This window comes from Tachypleus tridentatus, chromosome 1 (assembly GCF_004210375.1).
Source record: "Tachypleus tridentatus isolate NWPU-2018 chromosome 1, ASM421037v1, whole genome shotgun sequence".
In the NCBI taxonomy this organism is placed as follows: Eukaryota; Metazoa; Arthropoda; class Merostomata; order Xiphosura; family Limulidae; genus Tachypleus; species Tachypleus tridentatus.
The window spans coordinates 39,245,367-39,260,579 of NC_134825.1; the positions used below are offsets into that span (position 1 = coordinate 39,245,367).

Genomic DNA, 15,213 nt, shown 5'->3' on the forward strand with positions numbered 1-15,213 from the left:
CCCATCTACAGTTTACATCAACCATCAAGAATGTTAATTTTATGGCTTATCACCACAGAATACGTCATAGTTTCTCCAACATTTTAACATTGTTAGATATAACGAATGTTCACTTTTAGTTTAATACGAGAGTTAATTAATTTATATAGTGTTAACGTTAAATTAAGTTATTTTTAGAACCGATAGTTATAGCAAGTTTGCTTATGTAACTGTTTTTAAAACATTTATTATGTAGTTCAATTCTTGTGAATTCACAATATGTTACTTAAACCTTCTGAGTTTTCTTATTGCTTTGATAGAGTATTATTAGAACATAACGTCTCGTAGTTTGTAGAAAGTTCTGGACCTAAGTCGAGTAACAAGTCGAGCGACCAAGTGCGTAAGTGGAATTGAAAGTAAAAGTAAAATTAAACCGAGTGATTGTGAGTTTAGTCGTAATGAGCATACAATGTCGTTTTTAGTTTTTAAGTGAAATTATCACAGATTGTATCGTGATGACAGAGAAGAGAAGAAGAATTCATCTTGTAAATTGTGTTCTAAAGGTAATTGAACCAGTCTGTGTGGACTTTGACGAGAAGAAACGATTATTTAAAACTCTGGATACTGTTGTGATGATTAACTGTGTACAAAATATGTGTATAAGTTTGACTTGTTTTAAATATATTATTTTAAAATAATTGGATTGTGTGCTATCAGTTTATTGCTGAAATTTATCAACAATAAATCATAGATACCTACTGTAATGAACTGTACCTATATATATATGGCTCATTTCACACACACATGTATATATATATATTATATATATACACACACACACGTAAAAGCCTGATAAAAACTAAAAATACAGAGATGTTGATAATGTTTTTTGTTAATGGTTTCCCCATGTTCAACAGCTGCACCATAAAGAAAGTAGGGAAAATCCACACTTTCTGCGTCGAATCTGTTGGCCCAGTACTCTTAAAGTCTTCTTACCTCATGACTTTGCACTTTCTAGATTTTCAACTTCAAACATCGAGTTTGTATTCACTTAGTTATCAGTTATACACTGGACGCACAACAGTTCCCATAAAGAGAATAATGTTAGATAAGTTGTCACGGATATAATATAAAAATGGATGATCAGCTATGAACATTACTGGTCTTTTTGGCCTTGCTGAGCGAGTTGCTAGTATCCCTGTAGCTGCGGCTGCCTCTGCACCTTCCTCGTTCACTTCTATGAAAGCTTTGTGATAAACAGTGTCGACTGTGATCACTTCTTGCTTTTCGGTGAAGCCAGACAAATTGGCATATCGGGGATGAAATATGTCTCTCAGACCCATCTTCTGTAAGACGAACGTAAGATCAAAGTTACTTTCAGTTCGGAACTTCGGAAGAGAAACCCATACATCAGTTGGATAGACAGAAAAAAGATATTAGAAACTTGAGTGGGAGTGATGAGACGAGACAAATAGTCGAAGCCAAAATAACGGTTCTTCGGGAGTAAAATCACCATACTGAAGTCATTTCCGGAGAACGGAAGCTCTAGAACTTGACATCCCAAGACTTCGTTGACGCCGTAGAGAAACGTTCCGCGCATGTTCATCATCCAAATCACTAAATCTATACCAACTCCAGTTGTGAAAATACCTGGTCGTGTGTGGTGAGTTTCAAACTGTTGCATCCAGGCACCTTTAAAATAAACAGCGTTAGCTATAACAAAATTAGTCATCGAATTAATACTAAAATACGGAAGTAAATTTTCGATTTTGCAGTTGGTTTGTTCTTTGACCCATTTGTTGATGGTCAGTCGTGCTTGTTCAGGATAGGTATGAAAATCTATCCGACTGACATCGTTTTCAAAGTAATCTACTAAGCACTTACGAAGTGGAATATCATACTGAAAATAGAGCTGATTGGCTAACCGGAAGATGTCGCTTTTTTCACTACGTTCTTTGTACCAATACTGAATAGACTTGTAGGCAACGGCGCTGAAGGCCTTGTCCACGTTTCGAATTCCTAGAAGACAACTTAATTCATGCTCTGTACGTCCTTTAGTACCGAAAAAAGTAACGCTCAGAGCTGACCAAACGCTGAATGGACTAAAGAATAAACCACTTGAAGCTTCGTCGTTATGCTCTGCTTGAAGAACGCGAAACAGCTCAAGACCGAAGTTTAACGAACCGTTTAAGTATGCACGAATAGTGGTATCAATATCCTTTTGAGGTTGAGTTGCGTCATTGTTGGAAATGCATTGTAGCATAATTGGATCAAGAAGAATCCACATAAGGCATAAAGTAAGTAGAAATGAAATGGCTCCCATTGTTCTAAGATCTAATGGATTCTACACCTGGAAACAAAAAGACCAAAAACATTATAAATAATCTTTACAAGTCAATTAGAAATTTACGAAGAAAGTTTGAAACTAAATAAAAATATTGTTAAAATATCATTACTAAAATATTTTAGAAAACTAGTAATTACTCAGATATGTATTTTACAATATTAAGAAACATTTGTTTCTTTTTTTTTCATAAGCTTCCAGTAGATATTTTAATCCATTATTATGTTTAATATTTAAAATCATCTAGTGGCTAAAATGATATATAATTCCTTTTATTAAACAGTTAAGAATCATTATTATTCTGTTTTAGGTAAAAAATATGTTTATGATGCCACCAGTGACCAAAATTTCAGGACTGTTATAATTTATACAATTTTTGCACCTTCATTTTTTACATATAATATTTATAAATCGTATTAACATTTTTTCTCTCTTATGTTATTTATAACCTGATGCGAAACGTACGAAGCAGTTGAAAATATTGTCATAATTGAAATAATATAATACTTAAGTTCGAAGATATAATTTTCATGGTGCATGTGTGTGTTTTCTTATAGTAAAGCCACATTCGGCTAGCAGCTGAGCCCGCCGAGGGGAATCAAACCCCCTGATTTTAGCGTTGTCAATTAGTAGACTGATCGCTTAATTAATAGCTCAGGCTTAGTGCTCTTATCGAAGGTAAAAAGAGTTATCATACGAGTGATGAAAAGTTACTGGGCTTGAGAGTGTCAAATGTAATGTAGAACTGACTCAATGACATGAAAGTTTAGAAATAAGGTATCAATAGCATGCTATTCGCTCCAAAACTTGTATGATAACCAACAGAAATGCTCTTTATTTATTTTTAACCTTAAACAATATGTGCCTTTAAAATCACACCTGTAACAATGTGTACGTGTTTAAACTAAAGCAACATTTCCTGGGAGGTTTGCTTTTAAGTGCAAAGTTAAACGACGGACCATCTGTAGTGTGCTATAGGTAGTATTTTCTCTGTGGCAATACATTTTTAATAATGATAAAAAACATTTATTTTCCAAGTAATTGTAAACTGGTTCTAACATTAGTTTAGCTTAGCTATAAGAGTTTTCCGGGGGCCTGAGTGAGTTAATTCTTCTGTAACGTACATAATTAAATTTGTTTGAAGCTACAACTTATAACTGTGTTAATTAATAATTACGTATTTAACAATAACCAATAACTTAACTGAGTAATTAAATTACATATTTTTCCTTTGAAAATAATCTTATCTATCTAAGTAGATGCCTTTAATCGACGCAGGCCCAGCATGACGTCCTCAGTGAACTCAGCAGATAGCTCGATGTGGCTTTGCTGAAAGAAAACATACAGACACCAGGTTGTTAGGACGCTGGACTCGTAATCTTATGGTTGAGTATTTGAATCCCCATCACACCAAACATGTTCGCCCTTTCAACTGTGGGAGCGTTATATGTGACAGTCAATACCACTATTTATTGGTAAAAGAGTAGTCCAAGAGATGGCGGTAAGTGGTGTTGACTAGTCTTACACTGCTAAATTAGGGATGGCTAGCGCGGATAGCTCTCGTGTAGCTTTGCGCGAAATTTAAAAAATAAACAAATAATTACTCGATGATATTCAATAAATTAGGCTTATCTTGTAAAGAATAATCCCCAAATATTTTTGCTTACCTGTGGGTTTCTAACACGTGACACCAAGGCCAAAATTAATTTTGTTCTATTTCTCTTAACCTTCTGCCACACCCTTTATCTTATAGCAATTATTAGTAACAATATGTGGAAAAGAAATATAATTTATGTTAATACCATTCCACCCAGCAACTTCAAAACTTGTTTCAAATATCTTAATTGAGTATAAAATAAATCACATCATAACATTTGTGATAAGTTTTCTTTTTAACTTCGTTTTAAACTTTAAGAAAAAATCTAAATTGAAATCTAAATCCCTTAATTGCATAAGCTGCAGTCTTTAATAGCCTACGGAACTAAAAAATATGCCTGTCCAACTGCACGTTGCTTCTAGTCAAGCGTTCAATAAATCATCTAAAAGTCTGAATTTCTCTCCTTGTTGCACGTATAATTTCCATCATCCGTCACGGAAAACGAACGTGCTTTTTGTCCGTTGTATTCGGTCTCGTTTCTCCATGATTTTCAATACATCGTTTCAAAGTCTTTATTTCGTTCTTAAAGAGAGATGAGTACATGAGTATCATGCCCCACTGCCTGTATATGATATTGTAAGTTGTTAATCTCGAGAACAGCACGACTTCTCAGAGATCGTCTGCTTGCAGCACGTGAATGATTTTCTTTGACTGATATATCTGTGCGCTATCTTAAGACTAGCACGATTTGTCAGGGAATTAATAAAATTTGTAAATATACTTTGATTTCTTATTTGTACATCTGCAACAAATGACATACAATAGCATTAGTGGCTTTCCCATAAATACAAAATACGAAAACAAGTAGAGAATTTGTAAGAATTATATTATGATGTTCTGAAAAACTGGGGTGTTGTATAACCATAATGGGTCACTGCGTCCTCCAAACACGAGAAAGGAAGGTTTAGAACACTTTTATCAACTAATTTCATCTGCTGCTGTAACATGCGGCCTTCACAGCAAGGCTGTTGGCATCAGCTGCTGTTGTAAGAATGATGGATAATTCATGGATATTAGTAGAACGTCTAGCTTTATAGCACCTGCAAACAAACCTTCGATCTGTATCAGTTCAGTAAAATATTTTACTTACTTGGCGACTGCTTGGTTGTCGTATGTTGGCCAAGGTTAACGTTCACAGTGTGTGTGTGTGTTTAACAGGAAAGCCACATCGGGCTATCTGCTGAGCCCATCGAGGGAAATTGAACCCCTGATTTTAGCGTTGTTAATCCGTAGACTTACCGTTGTATTAGCTGGGGGCGCGTTCACAGAGTCTAGAGGTTCATCAAGGTCCTTTCTATATATACATGTCAAAAATTAAAAATATATCGTCTGGTAATGACGAATTTTACCACAAGGGGAAACAAAATGATTCAATGAAAACAGTGCGAGTTTGAGAAATCTGAGACTTTTCACTCTCGACAAATAGAAAAAAAATTAACAAGTTAAATATTCACTCTCTCTACTTGTCATGTAACATGATACATACTGTGAAAACGATCTGGAAACTATAGACAAAATAACATGTAGGATTTTCGTGAAAATGTGAAATGTTTCGATTTTTCTTTTCCTTAACTACCTGTGAAGTCCTCAAACGTACCCAGCTAACATACACCGTGACACATTATTTTCTCTCTTCTCTGGGATATTGCGACACGTGTGTAAAATAATACTTAAACAGGTATCATAATATATTACTTGTTTAAACACGGAATAAGTAACAATGTTTTAGATCAGATTAAACAATAATTGTAAATGCTTGTTGAACTCTTTGAAGGAAATAAAGCATTCCAAAATATAATAACTAACACCACTTATCCTTAATACTAAACATATAAAGTATAATATGAAAGACATGAGTATCTAGAAATTACGTGAGCAATACCAGCATTCTACTCAATTAAACTAGTATAGTTAGTTCCATTGCAAAATGCTCGGAAAAACGTGGCATCGACACGCGCCCGACAACAATTTCAATTTCGTCTCAAATAAGTTTAAAAACAATTTTCGTCCTTTGTGTTATCATTAATAATTTTTGGTTTTAATAATTTCTGTTTCACTCTTTGTTTTTTTGTTTTTTAATTTCGCACAAAGCCTTCTCTAATTTAGCATTTTAACACTAGAGGGAAGGTAGCTGGTCATCACCACCTACCGTCAACTCTTGGGCTACTCTTTTACCGATGAACAGTGGGATTGACCGTCACATTATAACGTCCATACGGCTGACAGAGCATGTTTGGTGTAACGGGGATTTGAACCCGCGATCCTCAGATTACGCTTCGAGTGCCTTAACCATCTGACCATGTCGGGCCTCTTTCACTATTTATCAGCAATATCTTACTTAATAATCCAAAAAAATTGTTTAAATTGCTATATAAAATGCAATACATTTTGATAACCTGTTTAGATATGAAAAGCACGTTTATTCCTATATTTCTATTACTTTATCAGAATTACTTAATATTTTTCATAATAATTTATCCTTGTGAATATTATGTACTTCGTTAAAATTCTTCATTATGACACATTCTTTATTTTGTCATATTAAACATACAGAATTTTATTTGAAAAACTTTTACAAAACTTCGTATATGAAAATATTATCAGAAAAAAAAAGTCGGTCAAAACCAATAATAAAAACAGGAGTTTATTAAAATTAAGTTGAAGAATTCCACTTTCAAAATTATGAAATTTTTCTTTAACAAAGTGTATCGAAAAACTATATCTCAAGATGGATGGTATGGGTATTAAACATTTTATTAAAATAAAGTAGAGAACAACGTGTTGACTTTCTTAAGTCATCTTCAGGCTAACAAAGAGTTGTTCTCTACTTTATTTTAATAAAATGTTTAATACCCATACCACCCATCTTGGAATATAGTTTTACTTCACGTGGGTTTCTCGTAATCACGAAAGGTGTAATGGATTTAACATTATTTTAATATCTATGTTTGTTTCAGCTTCATATATATTTCGAGACGTATGCAACTTACATTGTAAAATACGTATTGTGAATGTTCTCTCGAGTGTAAGAATCAACAATATGTTTCACATTGTTGCCTACTGAACTTCGTAAACTTCGTCTTAAGTTTATAAATCGACGCACCAAGAGACAGTTAAAGATTATTGTTTGGTCTCGGAGTCAGTACACAATGAACTTCGGAAACTACAGCTGTAATAAACGCTTTTTTTGTCGGAAATCTAAAGATATTTGACCAGGAACGTTTATAGACTTCGAACATTACGAACCATTTAACTTCCGTGAATTAACTTCGGATGTTAGTATTTCTACGATGACATTAGCTAATGACATCAGGTGAAAAACTGGCTGTGCTTCAAGCCGTTAATAAAACTGTACCAGTGTATCAACGGTAGAATTAATTCGATCTCCGTGAACGTCGATAAAAGATTCGGTTCCCGACCAGACAGAAAACTCAGGATCCAGGGCAATGTCTCACCTCCATGATCATTGACCCTCGCTTTAACACAAATTAACTTTCGGTGTTGCATTGATATTCATAAATAGAATTATGTAAAAATTTGTACTTTGTTCCAAACTTTCATGTTACTTTGATAAAGCATAAGATGCATATTTTGTGAAACATTATAAGACTTGAATGTGGTAATTAAATGAAGTTTAATTTCCACCAAAATTTCTCTAATTTGTATAAATATTCAAGAAATTTTTAAAATTTTAGTTGTGGACAATTGCTCTAAGTGTTTCTTTACATGAATTGAATTGTCATATTTTTTGTGTTCATACAATATTGGTTTTAACTACGTCTTTTGTATTTTCCAACTATTTTTTTTGAAAATGTTTAGTCTTGTATTCTACTGAAAAATATGTTTGACAATTGTTTTATTGAAATAGAACCATTTCTTTCTAATGAGATGTCAATTTTATACAACAAAGTGCCATATTTTTTGCAACAATACATAACTGCTCATCTTGAAAAATACAAGCTATAATTGCCAAATTACCTACCTAATTGGATTATCACTTGGAAACATTCTTTTGAAGTAATTTTCCTGACATAATTAAATTCTTACTTTGAAACAAACAAACCTAAAATTGCAAACAAACAAACTTTCAAGATATCTTCAAAAAGTAATAAAAAATAAATAAGAAGGTAGATTATACACAAATAATATGGGTGAAACATTCTCCATATCCCAAAAGGCTCAGTACTGTTTGTTTATAAAACTTGTGTATGAACCATATTTCTAACAACTATTAGTAATAATCGTTATTATAAATTATGTTGTTTTTATATTAAAATATATTTATTTTAATAAAGAAAACTGTATCAATCTTGTTGGCAAATATCATAAATATGACACATAACGACATTCAATTATTTTCTATATTCAAATTCAAAATTCCGGTTATTTTAAATCCTAAGACTTAACTTACGTAACATAATAAATTGGAGACTCGTCCAAGACAAATTATAATACGTAACAAAGGATATATCTTAATAACTTAAATTTGTCTAAAACACTAACAGTAAAAATGATAAAATTATCAGTATCTTGATAAAGAATTTTCTATAAATTACTAAAAAATTTATATTACCCTCTCTCGAGTACACTAAAGCTTAATCTTAGTGGCCGGGGCCTGGTAGTGCCTCGCAATCTGATGGTTGCGGGTTCAAATCCCTGCCCAAAGAGCATATCCGCCCTTTCAGTCGAAGGAACGTTGTAATGTTTCACTCAATCCCACAATTCGCTGGTAAAAGAGTAGCCCAAAAGTTGACGTTGGTGATGACTAATTAATTGCCTTCCCTCTAGTCTTTCACTGCTAAATTAGGTAGCGCTAGCCTTCGTATAGATTTGCGCGAAATTCAAACAAACTTTATCACCGATTTAAACATTTTCGTTATTCCTTAGCCCTACGTGTGAAACATTAGTATATATTATGAAACACACATAACGGTTAATGTCTTACATCTGTAATCTTATATAGTAAGGCAAGTGGCTGTTGGGAAAAGGGTGGGCCTTTTGATGTATCAAACAAATGTTAAATAAAAACACGTGGTAACATTATAAATCGAATGCAGTATTCTTACATATTAAAAGCCGGAATTAAAATACTCGTACATATGTTTACATTGGCAGTCAAGCTGTTGTATTTAAAACTAACTCGAGTCAGCCGATAGACATTATATTTAAATCTTAAGTGGCCAATTACGCATCGAACAGTATAACAGTGGCATTTATTAATAACTTAAAAATCATTAACACTACTTAATAACAATATTTAACGTTTTTATGTCTGTGTTGTGTCAAAACGCTGTCAATAAATATCAATGTTTAGGCTTAACCTTATGTTGAACATATAAATAGTTATGTTACCTCTAAGAAATATAGAAAAACGCATCTTACCACTAAACTTTCTGTAGATTGAGACTAAGTACCCTAATTTCACAAGAAGTTCTAAGTTTGCAAAAAATTGCTTTCTTGAAAACCAAACGTAGATTTGAAGTTATATATGAGAACTACATAAGTTAGCGGTACAAAATACGTTGATGATGCGTTTCTACACCTTCACAACACTGATCACGTCAAAACGTTTTTAGAATACCTAAATCTACAACATTCCCCAACAAACATTACATGTGACATGGAAAGAAACAATACCTCCACTTGTGCATTCACAAGTACCGTTTCACCTTACACAAATCACCTGGATCAACCGCCTAGTGAAGAAGCCGAACCTATCTCCGGAATCCGGGCTATTTATTAATATTCGTTAATATGACGTCACGGTACGTAGTAGCGCTGAAGCTTTGCGATCGTCACTTTCATCTCGCGTATTTGGACAGCGAACCTAACTGACAGTCCTTCGTCACACGAGACAGACTTTGAATGAGTTTATTAACCAACCAACCTGACTAGTTTAAAGATAGGGAAAACTGAACTTGTTGCTTTCTCTCTGATCAGTAGTTAACATTAAGGACGGCGTCAGACAACCTTAGTAGATTTGCCATAAGTACAGAATCTGTCTTCCAAATGAGTCCATAAGTCACTGCTCTCCAAGATAATTAGATGTATGTTTATTATCCCTACGTCAAGATCGCGATGTGGTAGGTTTAGATACTGTGTACACCCATAATTTTACTTTAAAATCTGTGTTGTTCATACGCAAAATATTTACCACAATTAATAGTTTCGAAATAATGGGAATAACATTCGATCACATTCAGTTTAACAATAATAATAATAAAAGATGTAATATATATCAAATATCCTTACCCAGTTGTGGAATTACTATAATAATTTTAAAAATAAAATATACTTACTGAAAAGAAAATTTCGAAAACATTTACCCTCAAATACCTAACAAAGCACATGACAATTTGAAATGGCGACATTTTCAGCGCCAGTATCAATACACAACTGACGTAAATATACTGAACTACAATACACGTTTATTTGTTGTTTTTTCGGTGGTAAGAACCAACTTTACCTGTTTTCAGGAAACAGTTTTCATATAGGTTGGGCCCCTTAGTAGCTCAGCGGTATGTTTGCGGACTTACAACGCTAAAAGAATGGTTTCGATACCCGTGGTGGGCAGAGCACAGATAGCCCATTGTGTAGCCTTGTGCTTAATTCGAAACAACAACATATAGGTTGGCTTGTATAACCTTTACAGAAAATCATCGCTAACTACACAAACCTCTCAATGTTACCAAAGAGACTTTACCCGTGGTTTATTAGTTACCTTAAGGAAAACTTTAATAAAACGAAGTGACTTATAACTATATAGATATATCATGCGTTAGAAAAATGAGAAAAGCCACTTTTGCTAGACGAGTAATTTATTTCGACGGCTTCTAAACTTGTAAAAATAAGAACATGAATAAGGTAAGTTACTTTAGAGACCCCGATGCAAGCCGAATTCGGAAAGATATAAAATGTTTTTCATGGAAAAACAAACGAATAAACAGTGTTACGTATTATAATTTATTTTGTACGACTCTCCGATTAATTATATTACATACGTTACGTGTTACTATTTCTAACAACCGGAAATTTTAATTTTAATTTAGAAGTTAATTAACTGTTAATATATATATCAAATTTATGTTATTTGCCAACAAGACTGATACACACAATTTCCTTTTTGAAACAAAAATAGGTTTTAATATACAAACATAAAAATAATACAGTTTATAGTAACGGTTATTACTAATAGTTATTACAAATGATGGTTTATGTACAACAATCTACAAACTTACAGGCAATACTGATTCTTATATCCGATTTAGTACTGAATATTTTATCGATGGTCCAAGTCCACGATGAACAAATGAATCTTGAATTGATATTGTCACACATCACTTAAGCTAGCTGGTTCGGTTGGCCTAATGCCGCTTATAAGATGACTTTTACTGATGATGTCCTCGTAGAAATTCTAACATCCAAATAATTCACTGAAGCTGAACGCTTTGTAATGTTCGAAATATATCAACGTTCCTGATCCAGTTCTGTAGTTTTCAAATTAATAGGCTTTAATCACAATTTAAGCTTCCTAGACCTATAGAACACTTACTGCAGCTGTCCAATAATAATATCTTACCTCTCGGTGTATCGGTTTTTATATGTCAATCAAGCGAGACTCTAGAACACTTACCAAAGTTCGTTTGCAACAATCCTATCAATCACTAGTATCACATACCTAGTACATTGTTGATTCTTACGCGCAAGAATGTTCTACAAATTTCAAGCTTGGGCAGTACATAATCAAGAATGAAAACTATTCAGAAGCAAACGTAGGCACTAAAATAAATGTACAACATGTACAACGAGGTAATCTCAGATCAGCTGATTTCTACCCAAATCTCAGATAAGTCCGACTGAATTTTAAGCTGTGTGAGAAATAAGAGAGCTGGACACATGGGCTGGAAATCAAAAACAATATTTAGTAATGAAAGTGTGCATAGCTGCATAGTTAGGCATTTGCTTCTACTAGATATGTGAATAGAGCATCAGCTTTTCCTCTTGAAAACTTCTGTAGAACTAGTGAGGATGATAACTAAGTGTAACTCTAAAAGTACCAAGGATCCATACTGAATGAGCAACCTTAATGTCTTTCTTCGAAATTATTACTGATCACTGTCTCACAGTATTTGTTAGCTGGAATATTTATATATATATCATCCACTTTGCCAGAAAATAATGTTGAATTAATTCATTCTTTGTTATATTTAAGGCTTTTTTGGAGCGCTAAGGATATAGCCAGTGCCATAAAATAGTAAGTTTCAAATTACAGAATCATACAGCCTTCATAGAGTGTATGGTCGTCATCCGTAGTGACTTTTAGGGAAAAGGAATGTATGAGAACATTTTATGTTTATTCCACGAGGTAACTCGTGTTTAGGCCTTTACACTCCTGTTAATGAATAAGGATATGGGCACATTGAAAGGTGACCAATGTTTCAACAATTTAAACTTAGCACCTGGTGGAACAGATTTACTGTTGTGCATTTATTTTAGTCCTACATTTGTTTTAGTGTAGTTTTTGTTTTTATTTTGCCTATCACGTATATTGTTGGATATGTATTGTGCAAGTCCCCCTATTCTCGAAACTTGTAGAAGATTCATGAGTGTAAGAATCAACAATATACCAAGTGTGTATGTAATATTGGTTATTGACAGTATTGTTACCAAGCAAACACTGGTGAACGTTCTAGAGTTTCGTGTGATTCGTAAACAACCAACGCACCAAGAGAGAAGAAGAATAGTACTGGACAGCTACAGTCAGTGTACTATAGGCCTAGAAAGCTATAATTGTGATTATCACCTAATAATCAAAAAACTACAGAATTTGACACGGAACTTTTATAGATTTCGAATATTACAAACCATTCAACTTCAGTGAACTACTTTGGACGTTCTTATTTCTACGAGGACATTAAATATATTCGACAGGAAAAGTCAACTTGTAGAAATGTGAGGCCAGACAAGAATAGAGCTAGCTAGCATTCCAGTCAGGTGAAGTATACTTATATATTAACATAAAAGTAATTTGCGCCTGGTGGACCTGGATCGTCGATAAAATATTGAGTTCAAGACCGGATATAAGAATCAGTATTGCCTGTAAATTTGTAAAACTGTTGTATATGAACCATCATTTGTAATAATTATTAGTAATAACCATTGTTATACATTTTCTTGTTTTCATTTGTATTTTAAAATATATTTGTGTTAAAAAGAAAATTGTGTGTATCAATCTTGTTGACAAACGGCATACATGATAAAATTGAATTACCTTCTAAATTCAAGTTCAGATTTTCGAGTATTGTAAATAGTAATTCGTTAACATACGTAACATAATAAATCTGAGACTCGTCAGGGATAAATTATAATACGTAATACTGGATGTTGACAAATTGAAGTGGAATATGAGAACAGGTCTTTAACTGCTTTAAGCATTCAAACTGGTTCGTACGATTCTGAATCATGCCATTTGGTCTGTATAATTCACCCACCACTTTTCAGAGACTACTGGAGCTTATACTGAATGGGCTACAATAAAAGATCTGTCTCGTCTGTCCAAAAAGAACAGAGCACAGATAGCCCATTATGTAGTTTTGTGCTAAAATAAAAAGAATAAGTGTGTGTGTTTATCTCCTCATAGCAAAGCCACATCGGGCTATCTGCTGTGTCCACCGAAGAGAATCGAGCTCCTAAGTTTAGCATTGTAAATCCGAAGCTTTACCCTTTGTCCCAGCAGGAGACAAAAAAAGAAGAATAAACATACTTGTAAATGTTGTTAATACTCCCAACGTTATACTACAAGCTTGCATGCACAAGTCACTCACATAGACCGAAGACAATGAACTCTGTGCTCTGTATACCCAATTGATTAACCATAAAAATAATTAATGTAGAAAAGACAGTGCTGGTAAATAGCTGCTTCGTGAAATGTGTTAAATTTGGTTGAAATTCAAGCTTAAAGATCGGGACATAACTTTGTGGGTTTATACGTTTTAACAAAATGAGATTTTAAACCCAGGCAAAATGTTTCGAAGCCCCACTGTGACATGTCTGTATGTCTACAGACTCCCAACGCTAGAAAGCGATTTTCGACACCCGTGATAGGAAGCATAGCACACATAGCCCATTGTGTAGCTTTGTGGTCAACTACAAACAAACAAGTATTTCTAAACAGCACGCCTATATGCAGAATTTCGTTACTTTCCATTTCGCCTCTTATCATTAAGAAATTAATAAATGTATTTTAACTCGAAAAAAAGTAGTTTGTTTGTTTTTTAACTATAATTCAGGAGCTTTTAATGTTCTTAATGATCAAAATACAAGACTAGCTGTTCAGGAAACTTCAGTCTTGTTTTCTTTTCTTTATATCCATATATAAATATATTATCTTAAAGAGATTTTAAAATTACTTAAATATAATAATACTCATATTTCTTCCGTTCAGCAATTGTAAACAACATTAGTACTATTTCTAAGGCTTGGCATGGTCTGACGGTTAGGACAGTCAGCTATTAATCTGCAGGTCGTAAGTACAAAACCTGTCACTGAAAACACTTCCCCTTTCCACCATGGAGAGCGTTGTTATGTGCGGACAGCCCTACTATTTATTTGTAAAGAGTATTCATAGAGTTGACGGTTGGTTGTGTTGATTAGCTGTTTTCCTTCTGGTCTATCACCTCTAAATTAGGGACGGCTAGGGCGGATAACCCTTGAAGATCATGGAGCAAAATTTAATAAAGTACCTTTTCTTGAAGCAATGTCAAGCAATCTCTGCACAAAGCGCGTTAGACGTTTTTATTGGCACCATTCTATCAACAGCTTTTCTATAGCCATTGATAAATTGCCGAAAGTTTTCGTCGTTAATAAATTATCGTTTAAAATCGATTAAAATAAGTTACAGTTATATTTAAGAGCTGTGAGGAAATTATTATTTTTACTAAAGTTATGGCTATTTTCTTTTGTGTATGCCATAAAATCAGGTTACAGTAGTACTAATATTTCAACAACATACTGAATTTTATCTTCTTCTTTCAACCAGAAAAGAAATACTTAAAATGTCATTACACAAGACACATAATGATTGATGAGCGGAAGTGAGACAGATGTTTCATCGCAGGTGGTTTATTATCATTGTATTGTTACATATTATAATTTATTTTGGACGGTTTGGTTTGTTTTAAATTTCACGCAAAGCTGCTCGAGGGCTGTCTGTGCTAACCGACCCTAATTTAGC

General features: G+C 33.5%; 1 pseudogene across 1 annotated transcript; it reads right to left on the bottom strand.

Moving 5' to 3' along the window:
* Nucleotides 1–692: 692 nt before the first annotated feature.
* Nucleotides 693–9,840, bottom strand: LOC143246489 (leukocyte elastase inhibitor-like; annotated as a pseudogene). Its single transcript, XR_013025994.1, has 2 exons — nt 9,363–9,840; nt 693–2,329 (listed from the first exon to the last, which is right to left on the bottom strand). The product of XR_013025994.1 is annotated as a leukocyte elastase inhibitor-like (transcript).
* Between the last annotated feature and the right edge of the window lie 5,373 nt (nt 9,841–15,213).